The sequence below is a fragment of the Montipora foliosa genome, chromosome 10 (genome assembly GCF_036669935.1).
Source record: "Montipora foliosa isolate CH-2021 chromosome 10, ASM3666993v2, whole genome shotgun sequence".
Taxonomy (NCBI): domain Eukaryota; kingdom Metazoa; phylum Cnidaria; class Anthozoa; order Scleractinia; family Acroporidae; genus Montipora; species Montipora foliosa.
Window position 1 is genome coordinate 635,685 of NC_090878.1, and position 24,466 is coordinate 660,150.

Consider the following 24,466-nt stretch of genomic DNA (forward strand, 5'->3'; position numbering starts at 1 on the left):
TTTGGTGGATGGATTTCCTTGGCTCAGCACCATTTCAGCCTGAAAGACGTCTAGTATACTTCGTTTGTCTTCAGTAAACTTTGCGTTATATTTAAATGTCACTAAATTAAGCTTTTGACATCAGACATCTGCTTTGGAAGCAAATCCAATTATAGCCTTTGACTTGCGCCGTGAAGAACATTCTTGAATTTAATTTCTTTTAAGCGACGCTAGAATAGCTTAGACACCAGAAAATCATGTCTATATGTAACCACTGTTGGCATATTCTTCTGCACTGCGATGGAGTAAAATTTTGTTAGAGTGACTTGTTCGCTACAGTCTATCAGCCTAACTGCCTACTGTAAATATGAAATAATCGTTTCGGACGTGAATTTATCCAATTCGAAAGCATTGAATTGAAGAAAGCTCAATGAGTTTCAGTTGAGGCCAGAACTGTCTACCTCGCTCCAGGAAACAATTTATATTATTACCTAATCGTACCAAGGCAGGGAATGTCCATTCTTTAGTATTGCATTGCGCATCCCTGCTGCGCACGATTTTCGTGTCATGAGCACGCGCACATGAGCACGTGTTCATACAAAACGTAAGAGTTTCGCTCAACCTAAACCCGATAGCAAAATAAATGCTGATTTTCTCTCAAACGAGCACGGTGACCCCCGATTTCTTTTTCAGATATTTGCTAAGAACAGTCTAATAAGGAACATATGTGAAGAAGAAAAAAAGTTTGATAGTAGAACATGAATTTTTTTTGGAAAACAGTTCCGTACTGGGTGTATTTTACACAAGGCGAGGACTTCAAGCTAAACACGGAAATGACCCAAAAAGTGCACTATTCCCACAACCAGGGAATCAAAGACGGCGTAAATGAAGCACTACTGCCTATGTAAATAAAAGAAGCTTTATTTTCAAAATAAAATGCTGTGTCTTTGAAGTAACAAAGACTTAATTCTGTATGAAGGTGATTCGAATATTTAACGCAAAAACAGCAAAAATATCCCATTTCAAGAGCCTGCTGACGCGTAAGCAAGCACGGTGACCCCATTTTTTATTGCTTTTTTTTAATGTTCATATCATGAATGTCAATCATGCAAGGTTTCCAAAAAGGTTTGATAGTCGAACAATTTCAAGGGAATTACCTTAACAGCCAACGGCTCTGACGATCTGAACTTTTTCGTGAATCTAGATCTGCAATTGGTAATTTATCACTCACCTTCTTAACTCACACATCTGTTGGTTTCATAGAGACGGGAAAGCGTCTGAAAGTGTGAAATTTCGAAATAGTTTATCCTTCCGCCTAGGTCACGTGATCGACGTGATCGACGCGATCAGTTACTTCAAAGAGACCGGAAGTTAGCAGTGAAGCCTTATTTTATTGGAACAATTTCATCAGACTGCTATTGTAGCCTGAAAAAAACTGTACGCAAAGCGCTTTGGGGATCTTTTAATTCAATACACGCCTTGGTTTTACTTCTTATACAGATGATAACCTTCTTTTTCCGTCTCCGCGCATATTTTTTGTTTGTAAGCTCGTTGCCAAAGCATTCTTTGTATAGAGGTTTCCACTCACTTTGTCACTGTCATGCGTTTAATTCAGTCAGTTGAATCAAAAAACCGCAACTCCTGCTTAATAATCAGCTATTGTCTTGTGGCTATTCAATATCATCACAACCAATTAAAAACGAGACTTGGCCACGAACACAGACATAAAAAGATGGCGCTGTCTTCACGCGCAAACAGGAAACGGGCCGTCGAGGTTGCCGAGTACTATGTGCAACATTGAATTTTTTTCTCAGATCTCGCATTTTTTGCCGTAAAGATCGCTGTGAATCAGCAAGCACACCCTCAACAAATATTTGTTGAATAAGAGGGCTTGCTTGTGGAAGATCATCGTATTGGTGAGTGTCCGAGATAAAAAAGCCTAGCATTAGACATGTTAAGTATATATTCAGATATATTCCACATTTGTAAATAACACCGGTACTGAGATTTTCAAGGACTCAATAGATTCCATTTTTTTTTAAGCCAATATTTTTACGATTTGGGTGTCCAGTTTTTGCTGGTTTGATGAAAGTAAACACGGGTTGAATGGTCTTTTGCACCTTGATGCTAAGATCTCTAAGTTTTGGTTTGACAGACACTGCAGCATCCTGACCTTTGTAGGGCATAACTATCCGGATGACGTCATCGGTGTGCTGTTTAAGCCGGTCCACTGCGACTCTCGAGGTGATAAACCTGTTAATGACGGAATAAATAAGGTGATTCGGATACCTCAGCTTACGGAAAACGTCTCTCTGACGTTCACACTCCTCTGAGAAATGCTCCAGCATCAAGCATGGTGACGAGCAAGCCATGCTTGTAGCGGCTGTCCACATGGCTATGAGAGTGCAGGAGTAGCCCTGTGTTTGTCGGCTTAACGTAAACCTTTGCTTCAACACATGGCACACGATTTAAAAGCTGTACCACAAGGAAAGGGAGCATCCCATTTTTCTCTACCTCCTTTCGGCTAATGTATTCATGTGCTCTATTTAAGGGTCCCTAAAAAGTCAAAGAAAACTCCCAAAATTTTACCGCCGCTACGTAGACGACACTCTAGTCAGGATACTTGATCTGGCAGCAGCTACACAATTTTGGATACCGTGAACCACGCCCATAGCGCCACGAGCTTTACTATGGAGGTAGAGAAAAATGGGATGCTCCCTTTCCTTGGGGTGCACCTTTTAAATCGCGCGCCATGTGTTGAAGCAAAGGTTTACAATGCGCGCACACAACACTTCAGTCGCCATTTTCGGTTACATCGAAAATGGCGAATTCTGTGACTGTCAAAGTAATCTGTTTACATTGGACATCTAATGAGCTATTTAATTCTGTTTTCCATGGAAGAATATGCTATGTTTATTACAATTTTATTTTTTTTATCATTATTTATGTATGGGTTTCTCTTTGCAACATGTTATTGAGTGGAAACGGAGATCGTTGTTGAACAACACCTTCTCTTGGATTAGCAGCGAGGAGGGCTGCAATTGTTCAGTTGTGATTCATCAAAGAACAGAGGGCGTTTAACATTTCTGGAAAGTGGAGAAAGAATTTCTTGGACTTAGTGCAAGGAATCACGAACAGCGAATTCACCGTCGGATCGATGATTCTGGTTCAAATAATGTTATACTTGTCTTCCGCTAGAGCTGACAGCACTGAACACAGGCAAACATTTGAATACTGATCGCTATTACAATTTGTAAAAGCCTTTATCTTTTCGTTGTTCATTTCATTTTCTCACCGATATTAAAACTGAGTTTTGTGGAACTAAGAAAGCTTGCGTGTGACATATTTTCATATTGATCTGAAAGTAAAAAAAACTGTAGAGGTCAGCTTGTGTTTACTTTACATGAGGAAGAAATTTTTGTTGGATAATTTAACACCCGTTTGTGGATTTGATAAAATTTAAAATAAAGAAATTCTAGGAACGTAGAATGAGAGATTTTATCTGATGCTACTAGTGTGTATTGCGACTTGCGTGAGCGAGAAATGAAACTATCTTTAGTTTACATTTACTGAGACTAAATACTGCTTATCGTCATTTACAAAGTACCGTGCAAGCAACGAATTAAACTAAATTAAACTTTCTTGCCTTGTTTTCCTTGCCAACTTTTTGGTTATCAAATAAATATAGGTGAGCCGATAAAAATATCTCGCACTTTGTCACGATTGTTTTTGGTTTGGTCACGTCCCAAGAGTAATACAGCACCAAAACTCCCGGATGTCAACAAAAACATTGGTGTGGCTGACTAGGGCCCTTTAAAGGAGGCTCGAAATAGTTTCTCCTTTTTTTCAAACAAATAAATATATTTTTCCCTTAGATACAGTTAGGGTAATTATATCAAGACGAAATTTGGCGAGGGTATTAAGTACCCGTCATAGATTTCTCACATCACATTTTCCTCCAAAATAACGTTACCATGGCAACGATATAAAGCATTTCTTTAAGCCTTAAAATCAAGATATGTTGTCTTTTAGGAAAAAAAAAACGTTACCAGAAAATGTTAGAAATAATCTCTAAAATATTCAAAAATTCAACAAAATCTGTAGGTCAGTTTTTCAGGAAAACCAGTGTTTTTTTTAAATGTCTCAATTTTTTTTTTCTTTCACCAATAGAATATTTTGTTTTTTAAATTTCAAAGGCAAACGTTTTAAATTAATCTAAGCTAACATGCAAAAAAAAAAAAAAATGTAAAGAAAAAAGAAATCTCCGTCCGGAAGCAGAGATATAAAGGAGTAAAGTTGCAAAATCAGGAAAAATGAGGGCGTTACACGATCGGCATTTACGCATGCGTCACTTGCTCATTTGAGTGCACACGCGAGTGGAGCTACAGGCAAGCACAAACGGATTTAAGTAACCATTAAACCGTGTGTGTACAATTTTCGTAGTTTTCGTGAATAGGGGATGTTTATTCATGATATTACATATATATGGGAGTTAGAAGAAAGGTGAGCGAAATTAGCGGTATTTGTTTATTTGTGGTGACTCATTTTGAATCATGAGCTGACGTGTGCAGCTTTTAGAATTGCGTGTGCGGCTTACACGCACGCGCTCAGCTGAAAACCTTTTCGAGCCTCCTTAAACCAGCACTGAAATATACAGTCGGATTCTCTTCGTGCTAAAGTATTAATCAGTAATTAGCATGGCACTCTGTTATGCAAATTCGCTTAAACTTAGCCTTTTCACGAACCGCATTTTATCTTTATGTAACCTTGATAATGGCCCAAGATTCACCGAAACGTCGGTTTCCATCACTTTTATTATTATTATTATTATTATTATTATTATTATTATTATTATTATTATTATTATTATTATCTCGTTCATTCACACGATATGTTGTTAACGTGGTTTGTAAACTAGGCATCAAGCCACGACCTATGGTCTTAGGTGTCTAGTGTTCTTCTCAAGATTCTTGCCGTTCCCAACAAGGAGGCTTTTTGTAGTAATAACGTGCAATCTAGTCCAATTTTCTTCAACGATGTTTTCAAAGTCCCATAACACCTTGACTTGATCGTTTTCCGTAACTCCCTCAGGATCATGATCATTACTATCTGCAGTATACACGTATGGATGCTCTAATATTAAACGTACATAGGGTGCAAAGCGTAGCCTATGTCCTCTTACGGAACGTAAGTCTCTATGTAAATGAGCGTTTTAAAATGATAAAATACATTTCCTTACAATCCTTAAAATACATTTCCTTAAATCCTTAAAATCCTAAATCCTAAATCCTAAATCTTAAAATCCTATTTAAAAAAAAAAAAATAAAGAAATTAATAAAAATAAAAAAAAAACCCTTAAAATTGCCTAATACTCTCTAATTCCTAAAGTTCGTACAATTATTTGACGGTGGCCTTGAAGGCCCGCGCTATGTTAAGCGAACTTGAGATAATAACTTTTGCATCCTTCTCAGAACCTCCTTTCCTCTAGCGCCCACAAGTTTCTTTAATTTTTGTTTTCTCTAAATCTTTAGACCAACCGCCTTGCACATCAATCACTATGTTGCACTGTTCCACGACATAGCCAGGATTACTGCTTCCTTAACTCCCAGCGCAGTGGAGCATACTTTTCCGTCTTCTCCCTCTCCTTCTTTCTACGGTTGTCTAACCAGGGGCAACTCATTTCACAAATCTGACGTCCACTCTGTTGGCCTTGACATATTATTATTATTATTATTATTATTATTATTATTATTATTATTATTATTATTATTATTATTATTATTATTATTATTATTATTATCATTATTTATTATTATTATTATTATTATTATTATTATTATTTAAATGGGTAATTATGTAGGAGAGACGAGCTGTTTACTCGGAATATAGTTACTGTTCACAAACAACAAACTAGGGAGCCCATATTTTTTATATTTACGATTAGTGAATTGATAATAGGAGTTCGTGTCGTACAATGGGCGATTTGCATGATGGCGGGGTCTGGGTTCGGGTCTGGGGCCCGGGCCGGGGCCGAGTTTGTTTCCGAGTTTGTCTTTATGAAAATCGGAGTATGTTTTTAAAAATAGGAGTTTGTGTTGGAAGGACTCAATGTTGTTGCTTCTGTTATCGTAAAATTGGTTTGGATCAAAGGACCGGGACCATCCATCCTACCGTCAATTCGTGATCGTCAATTTATGATCATTTACGGCGTATCTCGTACTCGCTTTGTGTTTTGTTGCTAGGGAACTTTAACTTACGTTCCAGGGCTTCGTGCCATTGAGCAGCTGTCACCTATCCTTTCCGTAAACTTGACGGTCGTTCATGCAAGCTAATTAAGTCCTTTATTTTATATTCAAGTCTCGACGGCTTGCGATAATACACCAAGCGTTTGTAGTAAAGTCTGACTCGCACAAGAACTTGCTGTTGTAGCCAGTTCTATTCGGACGTCAAGGAAATCGAATCCAATTTTACGATAAAACACAACAACATTGAGAGCAATTTTGCGAAAACAAGCGAACGAGGACGTTGCGTGAGTGCGTGAAGACCATCATGAAACTGTAGCTATGTTTTGTTTCGAAGTAAACATTAAAATGTGGTTTTAGAATGTGGAGCTCAGCGAGTCTCCAGAGTCTGTAGGAGTTGCCTATATTCCCCACAAAAACTCCAATTTCAGTCGGAAATTTTTCTTAATTTCGAAAAACAAACTAAGGGTGCTTTCCTTTAGTCAGAAATGGCCGGCCATTCTTTTGAGCAGAAGCATCTTTGCAAAAGCATTTACTTTTGCGTCCCAGGTATCCTAACAAATCGAAACTGACAAAGTAAAAGTAAGTTAAAATAAAGTAAGCGTTGCTTCACTATTGGCAACATTGTTCTGGGGGGAAGGGGACAATTTTTCAAACTCAGTAAGAAAACCTACTTCAAATGGTGAGTGTCTCAAGACTTTTGCCACTGATTGTAGCTCGTTAGCTTCAGAAAATCCGCTTTGCCGATTCTCCAGTGTCTAAATTAGTCGACTCCACAAAGATAATAGGGAATTTTAGCCCGTTTCGCTTGTTAAAGTGCCCCTGTGACCAAAAAATCAATTCATAATTCTTTGGATCTCAAAACTATGTTAACAAAACACCAAGTGACCCACGTTTTAAGCCTTGATTTCAAAAAGACACCTCTTTATTTTAACTGTAATTTTCCTATTGAATGATCCGCCATTACTAACATTATGTTCTTGAGAGAGCTGGATCGAGGAGAAAATGACGTCAAAGGCTCACTAGTTTAAGAATGCAATACGTGTGTACGCCGCAGAATTAATATGCAGCACAGGGGGTTTTGGGCTTTCAGACTTTTAAACTCACGCGTTGCATATATAATAAGCTGCGTTCACACGCTGAAATTTTAAGCTAGTAAGCCTCTGTCGTCACTTTTCCCTGGATCCAACCGTCTGAGGTCCAATAGGTCAGTTTTGAACATGAGTAATGGCGGACCGTGAAATCCAAAACTTACACTCAAAGTAAACGGCCTTTGGATAAAAATCAAAGCTCGAAATTTTGCCAGTCAGGTGTTAAGCAAACACACTTTCAAAATCTGAAGGAAAAAAGGAAGTGTTTTTTTTTTTTTTTATCACAGGGGCACTTTAAAATCAGCCGGTAAACCACACGACGATCAGGCTAATGGCGATGCTCCTTGTTTTCAACAGCACGAACTGGTGCGACAAAAATAGTTACGTTGTTCGAGATTCAAAACAATAACAAACGATCGCGTTGCGTCTCGGGTGAAAGTGGGCTCTTAACTGATAGTTTTACGGGTCTTCATGTTAGCCGTCACCGGCCGCATTATTCACAACACTGCTGAGCTACAATCTTGGTGATAATGTTCATTATATTTTGTCCAAGATTGTAGGTTACCCAATGAATGTATGTGTTAACACCAAGAGATCTTCACCGATGAGTTATCCGTTGTTATGAATGAGCCATCCAGACTGGCTGCAAGAACATTTACTTCTTTTGTTTCGTACTAATTTGAATATCAAAATTGACCATCGTTTTTAGGCTAGTCAAAAATTTTTTGCTATGCCTCAGTGGGTAATATAAATGGAGCAGCAGCCGTGAAACGCTCAGTAGATGCAGATCAAACGGAAAAAAAAAAAACAACAACAACTTTTCACATATAAATTTTTAAAACAAATTAAATTAAGCGTCACTTTCACACTTTCCTCCCACGCGGACTTCGTTAGCGGAGCGTCTCTGCTACGACATTGTACATTCCAAAGCGGCTGTGTTTAAAGGTAGAAAAACAGTCAGCTGTGCTGTTCGTGGGAGAAATTAGATGTTAATCTCTCTTAGAGGTTAAAGGACAGCCAAGGAAAAAAGCAGTAATCTTTCAACTGCTTAACATGATTGCTGTGTGGGAAGCTATTGGAGTCAGGGTCCCAAGAACCATTGGCTTAAATATGCATTCTCTGTCAACTGCCCTTTGCACATTTTCGACATGTTTTGGCACAGAGCAGCAGAATACGTTTGGTGGTGGCGAAAAGTGAAATCCATAAAGGAGTACATGTGGTATATATGCATATCTTGACGTTGCATGAACCAATGACACCAATGATCTTTGTTTTGTGGCTTTTCATTATCAGAACAGCGAATTGGAAGCGAAACTTGGCCACAAGGAACACTCTTCCGTGCACTGTGCTACCGTTTTATCAGAACTCGCAATTTTTGCAGTCAAGATCGCCGTGAGTCAGCAAGCAGACACTCACGAAATATCTGTTTAACAAAGGCCTTGCTGGTGCAAGATCATCGTATTGGTTAGTGTCCAAGATTATAAAGGTTAGCATTCGCGTAGACATGTTGTACATATTAAACCGCATCATAATATTCCACGTTTGTAGGTAATACGGTACTGAGGTTTCAACGACTAAATATATTCATTTTTTTTCATGCCAATATTTTTACGATTTGAATATCCTTTTCGGTAGTTTGATGAAAAGACATTGTGTATAGAATTGTACTGTATGTGCGAGCCGATGTACGTAACAATAATGAGGTTCTTGGCGAGCCTCGCACAATCACGCGTGTGCGTGGCACTGTTTGCGTTCATATTGACTGCTACCAATATCGCGTAACATGGCCACGCCACAAGAACAAACCCGACGATAATTTGTACATCTGTCTTATGTACAGAATGGTTACGTAAATTCTCATTTACGATGTTTCACGTAAACGTTTCGAATAGAAATAGACTTAAAGATAGATCAGTGGTTTTCGTATATGCTAATTCACTAATTGTTTCCATTTCTGAAAAGTGCAAGGAGCGCGCGTTTGTATATTCTATCTGGCGAATAGAAAAGCAGCGAGATTCAGGGATTTTCAATAGAACACGTCTGAGTGGATACTAAATATTATCAAAGAAAACTCAGACTCTTGGTGTAATCTTTAAAGTTTCCGGCCCCACTGAAGCGGCCAAAAGCAAGGCTAACGGTGACTCGCTGTCAGAATTTGTCGAAGAAGACTTCGTGTGGAGAAATCATGGGTTCTAGATTTTTTTGGGTGCTTTTGAGGGACGAAAAGAGAAAAAGTCGATTCTACGACACATTTTAGGATTTCACCTCAAACTATTTACAATTTTAAAATCAGAAATTTTTACTTCGGTTGTTTCAATCACCGATATCCTTCCAATAAACCAAATATATCAATGACAACATGTAAAAGCCCTGATTTCAATGAAAAATACAAAATTTTCGGAAAAAAATGCTTAATTTATTTGGCCACGAGATCGAAGCTATTAGATTGCGAAACAACACCACCAACATGCGCTGGAATATCCATTCATTCTCAGTCCCCACCAGAAGCTGCTCATGCGTAATAGCGTCGTCGAGGCTAATAACATGTACATGGAAGAGAGTTTTGGCACTCATTGCCAAAGATATGTTATTTTTTTCTCGGTTCGATTGGAGCGGGTGAAGCACCTATCATGTAAAAGACTGCGTGTTTGTCGATGTCGTTCAACAAATCGAACCCTCTTACGAATGGACCGGAAGGAATTTGATGAACCAATATCCCTTCTGTATACGTTCCTTTCCTATCTTATTTAAGGTGCCAGCTTTCCCTTTTCACATAACCTTGTGACTTCACAAGGCCATATATATCATGTGATTATTGAATTAGCCGCGTGACAACCTGGACAAACTGGAAAGCTATAATTAGGAGTTTCAACACTTTGTAACTTTCAAGTTGTTTTTCACGAACATTAAACTTTAAGAAAAGGGGGAAAAAATCCTAACATATGCACTTTAACTAGACTAATTACGTACTGCCCCTCTCAATGATCTGAATGCCACTGATGACGTTCGGATTCAAACACGGACTACGGTGTATGGAGGGCCCAAGACTCAAAAGGAATAGTTGCATGAGTGATACTGCTATCTTACTGGGAATCTGATATAATTGTTCTTCTCTTAAGAGGCAAGTTGCTCTATTCAGTGGAAATACGTCCACACTGATGCACTAGGACATCAGCCTAGCCTTCAAGCACTTATGTCAGACTCTTAACAGTACAAAACACCATAAATAGCATGACGTAATTGGCTGAATTAAAACTCATGTCGGATCGGACGCACTTCCAAAATTATAGAGGCCTTCACAATCCAAGTGAATCACGCGTGCACTATTTGTATCGGAAGAAAGTAATTTGAAACAAAAACATGAGCTCCTAGAGACTCCGAAAGCTTTCTATAGCCTCAAAGGACTTCAAACAGTGTCGGCTTGAAGTAGCGACACTTTTGATTAGTGTCATATATCTTCTTGGAAAAGACCTGGGCGAGCGAAGCAAGCTGGGCACCCGTAACTCTACGAAGAGTTTCTTGTTTTCCCTCTAAACGTTTTATATTTGAATTTGTGATTAATTCAAAATCACATCTAACAGCTTTTCTACCAGGTTCTGTCACTCAGTGGATTCTTAGAAAACTCTTGCTATTTCGATTGCTCTCAAGGCCAATCTAAAGAGTAATTAATTGCTTTAGTTGCATCCAGCTATCGTCCTTTTGTGGAGAATTAATCGATTATATTCAATGACATTTACTGGAACGGAACGAGAGCATGGCACGTTTTTAGAGTCAGAATTCAAACCTGCATTCGGCAATTTAAACACTCAATTTAGCTATTCAAGCCTTCAATTCAACAATTCAAACATTCTATACGATAATCCAAACCTTGAAATTTTTCAAAAGAAGACAGCATTTTTTAATTTAGGAGACCTATTAATATGCTAATCAGAACCTAATTGCCTGTTGAAACAATAACTTCTTTTGTACCGTGGTTGGAAATTTGAATATCAAAAGAAATGTGAGGCATCAATTTTGTAAACAAACAATATCGCTATTGAATATTTGAGTTTGCATGCATGTTTGAATTTTAACACCAAAAATTGCGCCATAAAATGACCCTAGAGAGGAATCAATCAATAGCCAGATCGGCTGGTTTATATTTTCTAACAATTTTTCATAGCTATATAGGAACTCGGATATGATCTTTTTAACGAAATGCAAAATGGCCGGATTCATTCAGCCTCTCAAGGTTATCAGCATTTTGCTTTCCGCAGTGGATCCAGACAGTTGTGCAATACTATTAGGTTACTCTTTTTCCTGCTATGCGCCGAAAATGATTAGTTCAGGAACCATTCTTGTAGGATTCGTAGGGCAGCGTCTTTTCCATCGATTGCGCTGAAATTTGGCGTGTTTACTGGCGAGAAATAGCCCCAGGGTGCTTTCCATTTTGCCAAACCGACCGGTCAGGGATAAGTGGGAATACCGAAGGAAAATGGAACGACATTTGCCGATTAAACCGGGCCAACCAATAGGTTATTTCGGAAAATACCACAATACCCTTTGTTTGTCCCCCAAATTTTGCATAAGCATTGTTTTTGTTTTCTCTTGGGACCATTGTAAGTCCCAAGAGAAACTGGAAACAATGCTTATGCAAAATTTGGGGGGACAAACAAAGAGTATTTCGGTATTTTCCGAAGTGGCCTATAAGAATGGCTCTTGCCACTTTTTATTCCTTTTCCGAATTCCCTAATCAGGGCAAAGAACCGGTTTGTCAAAAATGGAACGGCGAATTTCGGTCGGAATATTCCAACCGAAGTAAGTGGACCACCTCCTGCATGAGGTGATCCCGAATATTCCGGTCGGAAGAAACCGAAACGGACCTTTCCATTTGATTTCCGACCGAAATTTCCGGGATCTTTGGCATAATGGCAAAGCACCCCCAGTTTTTCGGATTTCTAGCTTTCATGACGCCTACATGACGAACTTTGCGACTCAGGCAATGGCCAGTACTTCGTGTCAAGCCAATTTCATTACTCTGCCTTTACCTGCTGCTATTTATATGTTGTCTGTTTAAGTTCTTTAAAGGTTACTCTCCGGAGACTAGAAGAACGTGAAAGATAATAGGTTGGCGAGTCATTCAGAAATTCTGCTTAATTGTTATCGTGAGGCCGGTTAGATTCCTTCGACAAAAATGTTAACACTGAAATGCACGACCCAATTGAAATTTAAACAGAAGACATCGGAAAATGGCGTATAGATTATAAGCCATCATTACGCCATGAAATTACTTGCAAAACCCCTAAATAATGCTTCAATTCAAATCTAAACACTTAAGGTTTCCAAATATAACCGAAATGACAGCCAACCATTTCTCGAATAAGGGCTTAGGCTTACAATTTGCAGATCAATTAAGTTTATTTCTTTTGAAAATTTGGTAACAATTATATTCGGTATAATAATTTGATTCCGCAAGTATGCCATGGCCAAATTCCATACCGCAAGTCCTCTCTACTTTTTGTACCGTCACCCGGAAAAGAGCAGTTATGTACTTAAATTTCTAACATCCCTTACTGAAGTATTCTGCTACGAAGTTGGAACTTTATCAGTGATAAGAGTTATTTTCAGTGAACTTTGTTATGAAGTATTTTGCCCTTAAATATTTCGTGTAGAGCTATAGCTACAGATAAACTTGAAATTATTCTTCCACATTCATTAACGTTAATTGAACGACTTCTCTTTCTTCCGGTTTCGGAATAACACTTGGTTAAGATCTGCTTTTCCCGCATATTCATAAACCACGCAAAAGCACCTTTGAATCAGTAGGCATCGTCCTTAAACCATTCACTAGAAGCAGAAATTGCAATCTAAGGCCCGTTTCAAACGTCGAACCTTACATGTCAGGGGCATCCAACGAGAGTATAGTTGAAAACCACTTAAACATAGCATTGTTAAACGTATTGAGTATTTAAACGGTAGATATAGGCATATTTTTATCCCCTAAAAATTTTTCATCTGTTCGGATTCCCTAGCTCAAATTCTAGTGATCTGAAAATGATAGGGATCAAAACTTACCTTTTCGAAAATTTCAGCCAGAAAGTAGGCTCCCGAAAATTCTAGGTGACCTTTTTAGGGTAAAAATCCGTTAGAGTCCCCATAACCCCAAAATATTTTATCGCTAAAAGGAATCTTTGAAAAAACGTATTGCGGCCATTTTTTCCTTTTTCTAACAAATTCTGCCATTTTATAGACTTCGAAAGTTGCGAAAATCTAAGGATCTTTTGTTCGTGACCGAGTTAGAAGGGGAGTACGTGGGTCTATTCCTGTTTTTACGCCACAAACTGATTTACATTGCATTAACTCTTTGTAAAAATGCATGCAAAGTAGATTGTGACGTAAAAACAGGAATAGGCCCGCTCACCTTCTGACTCTGTCGTGAACAAAAGATCTTGGATTTTCGCCACTTTCAAGGCCTGTAAAATGGCAGGATTTGTTAGAAAAAAGAAAAAAATACCGCAATGCGTCTTGAACAGGTGCAAAGATTCATTTTAGCGGCAAAAATTTTTTGGGGGTTATGGGCACGTTAAAAATGGGCAATTATACAATGCTTTAGATGTTCGAAAATCCTAGGACAGGCAGGCAAGCAAGGAATTTTACAACAAATGTTCCGAAAATTCTAGATCTCAAATCGTCTTTCGAACAGATATTTTCCGAAAATTGGCGTTGGGTGCTCCTGACATGTGCCGAATCTAATGCAAATGAGCGAAAACAATAGATTTTTCTCATTTGCATTAGATTCGGCACATGTATTAAAAGTTCGACGTTTGAAACGGACTTAAGCGCTCCTCATTCAAAGATATAAATGCTAGATGACGAATCAATTAAAGCAAAACTCTGCATTATCAACAGGTTATGGCAGTCAATTTAATCTCTTCCTTTGGGGATATTGAAAGAGCCACTGAGCATACATGCACTGCGGGGGAGATGGGACATTGGAAGCCAAAGCTAACGAGGCAAGTCCGAATTATCACCACTGCTTTCTGCAATGTTCTGCGTGGTACATTTAGTGAAAAGTAAAATGGTTTCTAATTAGTTTGAAAAGTTGTGCAGACCTTCTCATTTGTCGTGATCTGTTACAGGATACACACAATCTCACCCTGCCGTGGTTTATTGTATAATGGTAGGAGACCCCATTTGTGCTATTCGACAGATTAATGGGAGAGTGAATCCAACTTCCACGCCGACCGCAATTGGGGGAAAAACAAGTTCTGCACGCTATGCACCGGCCGCTTCCCCTTTCATTTAAGTGCGCTTTATTGTTAAAAGAGGCATCTTTAAAGGTTCGAATCTTTGCCATTCTAAAACCGACTTTAACCGCCAATCGACTGGGTATCGGGCTACTGTGCGGGAGCTGGAGGGATCAAAACTCCGGTCGGACCAACACCCAGAGACTTTAAATAACTCGGAGGAGAAAGTGCAGCCTTTGTAATGACATCTGCAACGGATTAGACTTTCTAATCTTCTCGGGTAAGTACGGTAAACTGCAGGCACCATCTCACAATCCGCCAATGTTCATATCCCTCTGGGGCGTAAAAGAACCCACACATTCGTAGCAAAGAGTAGGGCATGGATTTCCTGGTGTTGTAGTCTGCCCTCTGTGGTATAGGTAGAGGGCCGCAAGTTGGAAAAGTATAAAGGGTAACTGCGTCTCCCTCTCTAAATAAAGTTAGCATATCGTATCGTATCGAGTTTGCTGCGCTTAAGATGGCGCTCTCTCTCTCTAAACCCACCTTGTCAGTGCTCCTCCAATCTGAAGGGAAAGACCGTCCTTAAACACCAGGCCCCAGTTTATCAAACCATGGATAGCGCAATCCACCTGATAAATCACTGTTCATTAGATAAGACAAAGCAAAACCAATTGCGCTATCCAATGGATAGATTTATCCAGTGGATAGCATTATCCACCTGTTAAACAAGTGGACCATGTTTGTGCGTGAGCTCGCGAGAAGTATCACCCCTAGACAACTTTTAGGAGCAAAACCTGCACTCCCCCTCCCCCCACCCCCGGTCCCAGTCATCATCGAGAAATCCGTCTCTACAGAATTTTTTTTTTTTTTTTTGCGTGCTTTTTACTTATCCTGGAAAACTTATTTATAGGTCTATTCCAAAGACAGCTTCATTGAAAAGGGGACCTTCAAGTGACACGTATTTTATTTTCAAAATAACCGATGTTGCTCAACATCGCAAAAACGAAACACCAATCTTTACTGATGCAGTGTACAGTTATTCGCAAGAAAGGATCGTGGGCATACGAATTTACCCCCAAGGGGTGGGCACTGGAAGAGGCACCCACGTGGCACTTTTCATTCATATGATAAAAGGAGATTTCGACAATTCCCTAGTTTGGCCCTTTTGTGGTACAGTCACCATTAGCGTCCTAGATCAAAGTTGTTCCGGAGATCAGAGCGGCATTAGTCGGATCATACAAGCGACGCCAAACCTGACAGCCTTCCAACAGCCTCGCGAGGTCATTTGCCGGACGGGCTATGGCTTTGAAAGGTTCGCTCCAATCGAGAATTTCTTTGGTCCTCGGTATGTGAAAGACGATAAATTGTTGTTGAAAATAGAGTTTTCAGGGTAAAGACTGATTCGTCCACAACTTAATGCAACAAAATGATTCTCTCAAAGAGAGAATTTTTTGCGTTATTGATTCCACGAAAGTAGTCACTGTGCCAAAGACAATGTTAATATCTGTGAAAAGAGTGTTATTTTAACTACTTAAAAAGTAGAATAGATGGCTTGCAACTAATCACTAAAGACACAAGATAAGCAATAACGTAATTTACAATTGGTGATGCCATACGGTTTTCTTCATCACATTTCTTGGCGCTTGTGTCAATTTGTGCGGAAATTATCTTTCCAAGGTTTTTAGTTCTGCCTGATTTTATTTTTGACAAACATTAGCTCGGAGAAAAAAGTTACAATAGTACAATATGCTAGGAACTGAGGCACTCTTTTAAAGCCATAACGAACCATTCCATTCGGTTGATTGGAGGACGGTTCCTACTTAATCTATTGTTATTGCGCATATGTTCTGCGGGTTTCCTATGGGTGGTGCTTAGTAATGCAGGGATGTTTTTTTGCGCGGTTTAAAATTATGCGGAGAAAGCAGAACTTAGCAAGTGCTCTTGGTAACCAAAACGAAAATTGGGGGGTAAACATGCATTTTTGGGAGGTAATTAAGCGTCAATTTGGAAAAGAACACCATAAATTGCTTTGTATTTTTAAGCTTTTTACAAATGTTGATTAATTATCTTTGAAAAATGCACGGTTATCCTAAATTTTCTTTTTTGATTTCAGTAACAGCGCTAGAATACCTTTCAATTAAGAAAAACACTACACACATAGCTAAAAACTACATGATCAACATGTTCAATTCAAGTATACTTGTATCATTAAGGTGTGTATTTGTAGAATAGTATTTAAGGGTGCGTTCGATTGACTCTATTCCAGAATAAGAATACTTGGAGTGATAATTTAAAAAACTATGTGTGGAGTTTTGCAGAAACAAGGACAATAAAGCTATGTTTAAAATAGCATTTTAGCAGATGTTTCATAATATTAATATGAATCTCCGCAAAAACGAAGGATTTCTAACTTCTATTCCATGTATTTCTATTCCGGAATACGGTCAATCGAACGCGCCCTAAATTAGGCCTCTTTCGATTTTTTCCCAGAAATAACGATATTTTAAATATGGCTTAGGATGTTTGATTACCTAGTTTGTGAACTTTTGATAAGATTACAAATTTTAAAGTGTTTTTAGTATAGAATTTATTCAATTTTAAATAACGTCGGTTCAGTCTTTTGTAACTTTATTGAGCTCGTTTGTGTGCCTTTTGCTATGATGTATTTTTTGGAATAAAGTCGACAGGCAACTTTATTCAACCAAAGGAGTCATTTACTGTGCGTAGTACATCTGTTTAAAGACCCTTTCGGGCGAGGCAGCAGACACTCTCGCCCACGTGTTTCACTAAGCGCCAATTTAAAAGATCGAACATTTCTTCGATCATGATCATGACCATGATCATGATCATGAGCTTTCTTACGCAAATGTTGCGGGCGTTTGAAAAGGTTGTTTAATTGATATGGTTGGAATTATAGAACATGCCGAAGACGGTAAGCTCAAATTGAAACTGATTTTAAGTTTCATACAACATCGGTTCAACATGCCCTTCGTTCATAGAAATGTTGAATAGTGTTGAAACCCTTTCAACAATACGTTTAGCAACGGTAGCTGTTGAAATGCACATGCTCATATCCGGCTTTAAACTTCAATGTGCGCTCCATCGCCCGTGGAGTAGAGTTGTATTTTGAGACGATGTTTTTGTTGCCGTAGCCATAGCCTTTTAAGTACTCTATTTTTTCGAGAGGCGGCAAAGCTACGAGTAGGATCTAGAAACGTCTCTACATTCTGATCCTACCACTTGAGGCCAAAACTGAGCGGGACAAACATCGGTTTACTCGCCCCAAGAGTTTACTCGCCCATTACTCGGAACCTTCACGGTGAATGTTGACTGATCCCGATATAACATCTCGCCAGCTACCCAGGCTATCGCAGTATTTACAAGCAACGTCAAGCGAATGAGGCCCCGTCCACACGTATCCGGAGATTTTTGTATCAGCAATTTTTTTTATGCGGATACACCTAGCGTGCACACGTGTCCGCCGTATACGCTCGGTGTATCCGGAGATTTCTGTATACGCTCTCCACAGTGGAAATTTCTGTATACGCTGTGTATCCGGATACGTGTGGACGCTCGTATCCGTGTATACGCTGACGTCACAGTATCAGAACCAGTCTTTTTCCGCATGCTCTGTTGACTAATCCTTTGAGATATCCGGATACGAATCGGATACGTGTGGACGCATATATTTTTGTATCCGCATAAAAAAAAAAAAATTGCGGATACAAAAATCTCTGGATACCTGTGGACGGGGCATGATTAAGGAAAGTGTAGATACATACATATATATTTACATGGTTTAGGGTGTATAATTAATTAATTAATTAGTTAACTAGTTACATTCTCGTCATGGTCCTCTGGGGCTCCCAAAACTTTTTCGGTGCTTTTCGGGTATCGCAGTATTAATACGCAACGTCAAGCGAATGATAAAAGAAAGCGTAGATACGTACCATATATATCTAGATGCTGTTCGTCTTTGCAATTGGCTAACGAAGCTTGATTATAAATAGAACACAAACTGCGATGACGAATATGAGACTAAACAAGCGCATGACTGGAATATTGTTTTTAGTGACTTAACGTTTCGTATGTCTCAACATTACTATTACCTTTATACATTTCAAAAAAAATAAAGGCTAACGGTTTCTTCTGAAGATGTATGTTGAGACAAACGAAACGTTAAGTCACTAAAATAATTATTGCAGTTATGCACTTGTTTAGTCTCATGTTTGTCACCGCAGTTCGCGTTCTATATCTGGATGATTTAGAATAATTAATTAATTAACGAATTAATTAATTAATTAATTTCTTGTCACGGTCCTCTGTGGTTCCCAAAAACCTTTGGGTGTTTTTTGGATTTTATAAAATTCCCTGTATCTTCAAAATGAAGGCATTTCAAAAGATGAAAGTTTGCGAATAATGTGTTTTTGGTGGTCTTTTTGAAACTTTAGACCAGTTTTTCCTCTGATCTTGTAAACATTGGATAATGGCCATGGGTTAAAATTTGTCATCTGCTGCCTTGCAACATTGGGTCACAAGGAGATCGAATGTTTTTCAATGGTGAATCGGGAATACTGGGAAAGAATCCGAGTGCAAATCTTCAGAAGTCGAAATCGCGACCTTCCGATTGCTAATTCGGCTGTTCCACCATTGACCAAACAGTGCATTGAAACGGATAACTGAGATGGAAATTGGCATGGGTTACCTGTGGAGTGAGTGGAGAGTTGACGAAGATGTCGGCTGTACAGGAGAATGGAGGCTCATATCTTTGGAATTTCTCATTATGGCGGATTTCTTGGTGACCCTGGCCTATCATTTACGAGTGCGTATTCTGTTTTCACTTACCATAAGGTACTTGTGCTTACGATTGTGCTTGCGTCGCTTGTGAAAACCAGTCTTTACGGTTGTCAAGACTATAACGGGAAAGACATAGACATAGTGCAAAACACTCGTTCTGGGCGTGCAGAGTTCATTGAAGCTATTCTTTTATTGTCCTTCTGCCCTCGCCGACGTTGTTAATTTTGTCTAAGACCTGGCCAAACTATCGAACAAAGTTGGATCCCACGTGCAACATTGGTTGTTGTCACACTTACGAGAAACACAGTGTAACATCCAGAAAAGTGTTGACGCTACTATAGTGTCAACTCTGAGGTGATTTCAATCCCTTGGGAAACACTGAACAATAGAACTTTATTTTAACCTTAGTGTTAACTCCCTAATGCCACTGCAACCATTATTGAATGTAAATGTTAACCCTTTGATTACTATCTGGCAAAATACGTCCAGCTTTATTCACGGTCCCATCTACCCCTTGTGACGTCATCACTTTTAACGGTCAGGAACAGCTTTGTCCACTAACTTGTGCAGGGAGAAGAGATGTTTCAAACTATACCAGAATGAGCACAATTCAGTCAAGGAAACTGGAGAAACGGCCAAGCTTGCTCCATTAGCCACCTACCTTTCTGAGCACCTAATTCTAAGATGATGAAAGTTTTCTCAGAAACTCTTCCCACCAAAATAAAGCCTACCAAATGCCCAGCAAGTTGAAAAAATAATGAGGCAAGGAAAGCGAAAAGAGAGGGAAGGAGAGAAAGCGAAAAGTGAAAGTCGAAAGTGTTGTGCCACTTTGAAACCCAAAAAAATGTCGAAATTTTGCTTTCTGCGCATGCCCGAACTTTGCAAGCGCTTATTTTGCACCTGGCTGAAAAGGCTGCGGAGTGTACAACCTGGAAACGGGTTTGTAGGGAGATTTAGCTCTTAAACAGCACGACAGTGACCAAAAAAACCCTCAACTAGCTTCAAAACGTGTTTTTCGGCCAAATCTCCAGTAGCCAAAGGGTTAAGATGGTGGTGCTAAATTTGAAACTATGGTTCAAACATGGAAACGAAAAGCACTTGTAGCGTTTATTGTACCGGACGTGTTGGAGGACGGAAATGAGGGATTCAAGCGAGGAAAAAACAGATAAAGTGTACCAGAACGAGTAGAGAAGGGAATATCTCTGTCGTTGTACAGTTATCACTGCAATATACACCCGCGTTTAATTAACGAGATGATGAGAATGAGTCCGGATCAATTAGCAGAGATTTTAATTAAACGCTATTGAGCCAGACATCTCCAAACAGGCAACAAAATGGGTGGAGAACCGCTTAGTCCAGATGAAGGGCTGTTCATCAACAAACACGACTGCCTTTTGGTCAGTCGTCCGCCATCTTTTTTGTAAATGATGCTAAAAGCTAAAGCCTAGGCTTGAAAATAAGAGAGCGATTCGTGATTGGCTAGCAGGTCATAACTTTGTTGGAAGAGGGGCAGAACACTGCAGCATTGATGCGTCGAGTAGAATTGTTGGGCGTAAAGCCGTGGCAAAACTTTACAACAAAGTTGGATCCTACATGCAACATTGTTGGATGTAAATGTTGAGGTAGTGGCAACACCCTAGCCAACATTGCTACAGGAAGCTGATTCAAGTTCAAGTTGGCGTTAAATTTTAAAATATGGCGCTAGCACTGGAACGAAAACCGCTCGTAGCGTTTATGCTACTGGAGCTGTTTGAGGACGGATTCAAACTAGGAAAAACCAAAGAATAGTTAAGAGAACAAGTAAAAAAGGTACATTCACTGCAAGATACATCCGCATAGATCAACTTGCAGAAATTTTAAACGCTATTCAACCAGATATATCCAACAGAGAGATAATGGTTAAGGGGGCTAAACATGGCATTGCTCCATGCTCGCTGATCAAGGTTCTGGCTTTTCATCAACATCCACGGCGCCTTCTTCGTCCTCGTCCACCATCGTTTTGCAACAATTATAGCAAGAAAGCTTATGATACTGTTAAAACATTAACAAAGAAAAAGCAAAGCAAAGTCAACACCATCAAAGATAAGAAAGGTGAAACCATCATTGAGAGAAGTAAAATCTTAGAAAGGTGGACCGAGTACTGCTCAGAACTGTACAACTACGAGCTGAGGGCGACGCCAGAGTCTTAGACACACCAGAAAGCCAAACCGATGACTCAGAAGACCTCATATTGTAATCGGAAATTGAAGAAGCTGTAAAAATGTTGAAGAAAGGGAAGTCACCAGGCGTTGACAACATCCCAGGAGAATTGATTCAAGCAGGCGGTGAGCATATGACGACAGCTCTTCTAAACATCTGTAACCATACAAATACAATGATTTGCTATTAGTCTCTCCCCACGGGGCTTTTCAGGACTAATTTTACAACACTTTTGTGGGGGACTGCTTGTTACGCGGTTTACAATTAATTTTTTTTTTATGGAAGTGAAAGATGCCCCCGTCCAGCTTAGGTTAGACAACACCGGGGACTACGTCCACTACTCTTTTCGAACAGTGAGTGGGTTCTTTAACGTCCCATACTATCTAATTTCCAACAAGGGTTATGAGAGGGGACCTCCGGTTTACAGTCCTTATCCGAGAAGACTTGAAAGTCTAACCATTTGCAGATGTAATTACAAAGGCAGCACATTCTCCTCAGTTATTTTAAGACCCTGAGTGTTGGTCCGGCCGGAGTCGAACTCACGACCACCCGCATGACAGCCCGATGCTCAGCCAACTGAGCCACTGGAAAAGTGTTAAATGGCCACAAAACTGAACAAGATCTCTTGTTATTACACTCCCAAAGAAAGGTGATCTCAAACTGTGCAACAATTACCGTACCTTAAGCTTAATCAGCCATCCAAGCAAGGTTCTTCTCAGAGTCATTTTTAACCGCCTGAAGCACCAAGCAAAAGAAATAATTGCCGAGGAACAAGCCGGCTTTATGAAAGGCAGAAGTACTGTTGAACAAATCTTCAATCTCAGATGCATCATTGAGAAGTACCAAGAACATCAACAAGAGCTTTATCGTGTGTTTATTGATTTCAAGAAGGCGTTTGACAGGGTGTGGCATCAAGCGCTGTGGGCTACGATGAATACGTATAATATCAACAAGACCTTGATTTCACTTATTGAAGAACTCTACAACCAGGCCACCAGTTCAGTCTATCTGGAGGGTGAAATTGGAGAATGGTTTCGCACCACCGTAGGGGTTCGTCAAGGCTGCCTACTATCCCCAACACTCTTCAATATCTTCCTCGAACGAATCATGACAGATCCTCTTAAAGGTCATGAATCAACAGCTGCAGTTAGCATTGGTGGCAGGACTGTCAGCAATTTGCGCTTTGCAGATGATATTGATGGCCTCGCTGGTTCAGAAGCTGAACTCGCTGAACTAATCAAAAGACTTAATCAGAGCTGTTCTGCTTTTGGTATGGAAATAAGTGCTGAGAAAACAAAAATCATTAGCCAATGGTAGTTATCTGCAACATGTGAATCAGTTTATATATCTTGGTGCTCTAGTGACTGATAATGGTTCCAAATCTGAAATCCTCTCCAGAATGGCCAAAGCACAAAGTTCTCTTTCAAAACTCAAAGTTGTTTGGGATGATAAATGTATTTCTCAATCTTCAAAAATAAGACTTTTACGATCAATGGTCATTTCTGTTTTTCTGTATGCCTGTGAATCCTGGACCCTCGACGCCTACCTAGAGAAAAGGGTAGCTTCTTTTGAGATGAGATGTCTCCGACAACTGCTAGGAATCGATTACAGGCAAATAATATCTAATGACAGTGTTAGAGCGATGTAACTGCTAAAATTGGACGTCATCAAGAACTTCTTGAGATTGTGAAGACCAGGAAATTGAAATGGTTTGGTCACACCACACGTGGTGACGGCCTGGCCAAGACATGCCTTCAGGGCAAAGTCAGAGGTGGCAGAAGCAGAGGGCGACCTAGGAGGAAGTGGAGTGACAACATTACTGAGTGGACGGGCCTCAGCTTCGCTGAGGCTGCCAGGGCTGCCCGCTGCCGCGACGGCTGGCATGGGCTCGTACGTGAGGCTGCTTAATCTGCTGGGACCCAACAGCGCCGTGCGGCGTTAAGGGAGCAGTAGCAGTAGCAGTAGTAGCCAGAAGCATAGGCCTGAAAATAAGATAACGATTCGTGATTGGCTAGCAGCGCGAACGTGACTCTATGCAGGACACAACTTTGTTGGAAGAGCGGCAAAACACTGCAACATTGTTACGATGAGCAGAATTGTTGGGCGTAATGTTTGATCAAAAGCAAAGTCTGTCCAACATTTAATTGCACAAAAAAAATGTTGCACGAACATTTTCCAACGTGGGCGGCCAAGCAGTCGAACAATGTTGGATCGAGCAAAGTTGTAGTGTTGAATCCAACTTTGTTCGATGGCTTGGCCACGGCTTTAGAATCAAAGGAGTGTCTTTGAAATTGGGAAAACGGAAATTTTAGTTTGAAATTTGCCGTTTGCCGTACGAGGAAGGCTATTTATGCAACAAGTGAACGCCACAAAATAACAATCATATCATTGGTTAAAGGAGGAAAAATGCTCATGCTGCACGTGCGGCACGTATTCAGTTTCAATGAGCTCGTATATTTTCAGTACTGACTCTTCCTATAGAAGACTGACGCATGTGTAGAGCGTGCAGATGTACTATTATTTCGCGTCATATTGCTCTGTCAGCAATCTTCTCAGTCGAACTCGGTTGCCGTTGCTTCAACTGTCCAACTGTATTTTTTGATTGCACTGACGTGATAAGACGGCCATGTTGGTGCCAAAACAGTAGGATAATGTATCTTGAATTTTGCTTAATAATAGAGTCAAATAAGCCACTTCGGAAAATACCATAATGCTCTTTGTTTGTCCGCCCAAATTTTTGCATAAGCATTGTTTATGTTTTATCTTGGGACCATTGTAAGGCCCAAGAGAAACTGGAAACAATGCTTATGCAAAATTTGGGGGGACAAACAAAGAGTATTATGGTATTTTCCAAAGTGGCCTATTAGAGTCAAGACTTTTTCTGGCCGCCGAGACATCAGGTGTAATAAAAGAATTGGGCAGTATATAAAAA

The 24,466-nt window shown here is 39.7% G+C and overlaps 1 long non-coding RNA gene across 2 annotated transcripts; it reads left to right on the forward strand.

Moving 5' to 3' along the window:
• The first annotated feature begins 8,611 nt into the window (after nt 1-8,611).
• Nucleotides 8,612-17,223, forward strand: LOC137973610 (uncharacterized). 2 transcript variants are annotated; one of them, XR_011117285.1, is made up of 3 exons: nt 8,612-8,798; nt 14,201-14,304; nt 15,449-17,223. It is a non-coding gene; the product is annotated as an uncharacterized lncRNA (long non-coding RNA). The 2 variants fall into 2 exon arrangements; XR_011117286.1 differs by having other exon boundaries at nt 8,612-8,776.
• The last annotated feature ends 7,243 nt before the right edge of the window (nt 17,224-24,466 follow it).